This window comes from Bufo gargarizans, chromosome 3, assembly GCF_014858855.1.
Source record: "Bufo gargarizans isolate SCDJY-AF-19 chromosome 3, ASM1485885v1, whole genome shotgun sequence".
Lineage (NCBI taxonomy): Eukaryota > Metazoa > Chordata > Amphibia > Anura > Bufonidae > Bufo > Bufo gargarizans.
In genome coordinates, this window is record NC_058082.1 from 151,166,035 (window position 1) to 151,170,361 (window position 4,327).

The following is a 4,327-nucleotide window of genomic DNA, read 5'->3' on the forward strand; positions in this document are numbered from 1 at the left end:
CCCGCTGTCCTGTTGTAGCTGGGAAAGTTATTTAGTGTCCGTCAAAGCACATTTTTTGTTCTGGGTTGAAATACAATTCCCAATTTAGCAATTTCATAATTTAGTGGTTCCTGCTATATCAGAGCTATTTGAAATCTATCCCAAAAGGGTATATAATATTCAAGGTGCACATAGGGTCATTCAGAATAACTTCACACACACCCTCTACTGTGTATTTCCAAGTCTAATTCTGTCACTAAACCCATACCTGTCACCCAGCGCCTAAATACTAGGCCTCAAATTTATATCCTGCTAAATCTCTCGTTACCGCTGTACTGTTGTTGCTGGGCAAGATATTTAGTGTCCGTCAAAGCACATTTTTGTTCTGGGTTGAATACAATTCCCAATTTAGCAATTTCATAATTTAGTGGTTCCTGCTATATCAGAGCTATTTGAAATCTATCCCAAAAAGGGTATATAATATTCAAGGTGCACATAGGGTCATTCAGAATAACTTCACACACACGCTTCTGTGCATTTCCAAGTCTAATTCTGTCACTAAATCCATACCGGTCACCCAGCGCCTAAATACTAGGCTCAAATTTATATCCCGCTGAATTTGAATACAATACATTGGGCCAAATAATATATTTGTTGTTGTGGTGAACCATAACAATGAGAAAAACATCTAGTAAGGGACGCGGACGTGGACATGGTCGTGGTGGTGTTAGTGGACCCTCTGGTGCTGGGAGAGGACGTGGCCGTTCTGCCACATCCACACGTCCTAGTGTACCAACTACCTCAGGTCCCAGTAGCCGCCAGAATTTACAGCGATATATGGTGGGGCCCAATGCCGTTCTAAGGATGGTAAGGCCTGAGCAGGTACAGGCATTAGTCAATTGGGTGGCCGACAGTGGATCCAGCACGTTCACATTATCTCCCACCCAGTCTTCTGCAGAAAGCGCACAGATGGCGCCTGAAAACCAACCCCATCAGTCTGTCACATCACCCCCATGCATACCAGGGAAACTGTCTCAGCCTCAAGTTATGCAGCAGTCTCTTATGCTGTTTGAAGACTCCGCTGGCAGGGTTTCCCAAGGGCATCCACCTAGCCCTTCCCCAGCGGTGAAAGACATAGAATGCACTGACGCACAACCACTTATGTTTCCTGATGATGAGGACATGGGAATACCACCTCAGCATGTCTCTGATGATGACGAAACACAGGTGCCAACTGCTGCGTCTTTCTGCAGTGTGCAGACTGAACAGGAGGTCAGGGATCAAGACTGGGTGGAAGACGATGCAGGGGACGATGAGGTCCTAGACCCCACATGGAATGAAGGTCGTGCCACTGACTTTCACAGTTCGGAGGAAGAGGCAGTGGTGAGACCGAGCCAACAGCGTAGCAAAAGAGGGAGCAGTGGGCAAAAGCAGAACACCCGCCGCCAAGAGACTCCGCCTGCTACTGACCGCCGCCATCTGGGACCGAGCACCCCAAAGGCAGCTTCAAGGAGTTCCCTGGCATGGCACTTCTTCAAACAATGTGCTGACGACAAGACCCGAGTGGTTTGCACGCTGTGCCATCAGAGCCTGAAGAGAGGCATTAACGTTCTGAACCTGAGCACAACCTGCATGACCAGGCACCTGCATGCAAAGCATGAACTGCAGTGGAGTAAACACCTTAAAACCAAGGAAGTCACTCAGGCTCCCCCTGCTACCTCTTCTGCTGCTGCCGCCTCGGCCTATTCTGCTGCTGCCGCCTCGGCCTCTTCCTCCGCCTCTGGAGGAACGTTGGCACCTGCCGCCCAGCAAACAGGGGATGTACCACCAACACCACCACCACCACCTCCGTCACCAAGCGTCTCAACCATGTCACACGCCAGCGTTCAGCTCTCCATCTCACAAACATTTGATAGAAAGCGTAAATTCCCACCTAGCCACCCTCGATCCCTGGCCCTGAATGCCAGCATTTCTAAACTACTGGCCTATGAAATGCTGTCATTTAGGCTGGTGGACACAGACAGCTTCAAACAGCTCATGTCGCTTGCTGTCCCACAGTATGTTGTTCCCAGCCGGCACTACTTCTCCAAGAGAGCCGTGCCTTCCCTGCACAACCAAGTATCCGATAAAATCAAGTGTGCACTGCGCAACGCCATCTGTAGCAAGGTCCACCTAACCACAGATACGTGGACCAGTAAGCACGGCCAGGGACGCTATATCTCCCTAACTGCACACTGGGTAAATGTAGTGGCAGCTGGGCCCCAGGCGGAGAGCTGTTTGGCGCACGTCCTTCCGCCGCCAAGGATCGCAGGGCAACATTCTTTGCCTCCTGTTGCCACCTCCTCCTTCTCGGCTTCCTCCTCCTCTTCTTCCACCTGCTCATCCAGTCAGCCACACACCTTCACCACCAACTTCAGCACAGCCCGGGGTAAACGTCAGCAGGCCATTCTGAAACTCATATGTTTGGGGGACAGGCCCCACACCGCACAGGAGTTGTGGCGGGGTATTGAACAACAGACCGACGAGTGGTTGCTGCCGGTGAGCCTCAAGCCCGGCCTGGTGGTGTGTGATAATGGGCGAAATCTCGTTGCAGCTCTGGGACTAGCCAATTTGACGCACATCCCTTGCTTGGCGCATGTGCTGAATTTGGTGGTGCAGAAGTTCATTCACAACTACCCCGACATGTCAGAGCTGCTGCATAAAGTGCGGGCCGTCTGTTCGCGCTTCCGGCGTTCACATCCTGCTGCTGCTCGCCTGTCTGCGCTACAGCGTAACTTCGGCCTTCCCGCTCACCGCCTCATATGCGACGTGCCCACCAGGTGGAACTCCACCTTGCACATGCTGGACAGACTGTGCGAGCAGCAGCAGGCCATAGTGGAGTTTCAGCTGCAGCACGCACGGGTCAGTCGCACTACAGAACAGCACCACTTCACCACCAATGACTGGGCCTCCATGCGAGACCTGTGTGCCCTGTTGCGCTGTTTCGAGTACTCCACCAACATGGCCAGTGGCGATGACACCGTTATCAGCGTTACAATACCACTTCTATGTCTCCTTGAGAAAACACTTAGGGCGATGATGGAAGAGGAGGTGGCCCAGGAGGAGGAGGAGGAGGAGGAGGAAGAGGGGTCATTTTAGCACTTTCAGGCCAGTCTCTTCGAAGTGACTCAGAGGGAGGTTTTTGGCAACAGCAGAGGCCAGGTACAAATGTGGCCAGCCAGGGCCCACTACTGGAGGACGAGGAGGACGAGGATGAGGAGGAGGTGGAGGAGGATGAGGATGAAGCATGGTCACAGCGGGGTGGCACCCAACGCAGCTCGGGTCCATCACTGGTGCGTGGCTGGGGGAAAGGCAGGACGATGACGATACGCCTCCCACAGAGGACAGCTTGTCCTTATCCCTGGGCAGCCTGGCACACATGAGCGACTACATGCTGCAGTGCCTGCGCAACGACAGCAGAGTTGCCCACATTTTAACCTGTGCGGACTACTGGGTTGCCACCCTGCTGGATCCACGCTACAAAGACAATGTGCCCACCTTACTTCCTGCACTGGAGCGTGATAGGAAGATGCGCGAGTACAAGCGCACGTTGGTAGACACGCTACTGAGAGCATTCCCAAATGTCACAGGGGAACAAGTGGAAGCCCAAGGCCAAGGCAGAGGAGGAGCAAGAGGTCGCCAAGGCAGCTGTGTCACGGCCAGCTCCTCTGAGGGCAGGGTTAGCATGGCAGAGATGTGGAAAACTTTTGTCAACACGCCACAGCTAACTGCACCACCACCTGATACACAACGTGTTAGCAGGAGGCAACATTTCACTAACATGGTGGAACAGTACGTGTGCACACCCCTCCACGTACTGACTGATGGTTCGGCCCCATTCAACTTCTGGGTCTCTAAATTGTCCACGTGGCCAGAGCTAGCCTTTTATGCCTTGGAGGTGCTGGCCTGCCCGGCAGCCAGCGTTTTGTCTGAACGTGTATTCAGCACGGCAGGGGGCGTCATTACAGACAAACGCAGCCGCCTGTCTACAGCCAATGTGGACAAGCTGACGTTCATAAAAATGAACCAGGCATGGATCCCACAGGACCTGTCCGTCCCTTGTCCAGATTAGACATTAACTACCTCCCCATAACCATATATTATTGGACTCCAGGGCACTTCCTCATTCAATCCTATTTTTATTTTCATTTTACCATTATATTGCGAGGCTACCCAAAGTTGAATGAACCTCTCCTCTGCCTGTGTGCTAGGCCTAAATATATGCCAATGGACTGTTGCAGTGGTGGGTGACGTGAAGCCTCATTCTCTGCTATGACATGCAGACTGATTCTCTGCTGACATGAAGCCA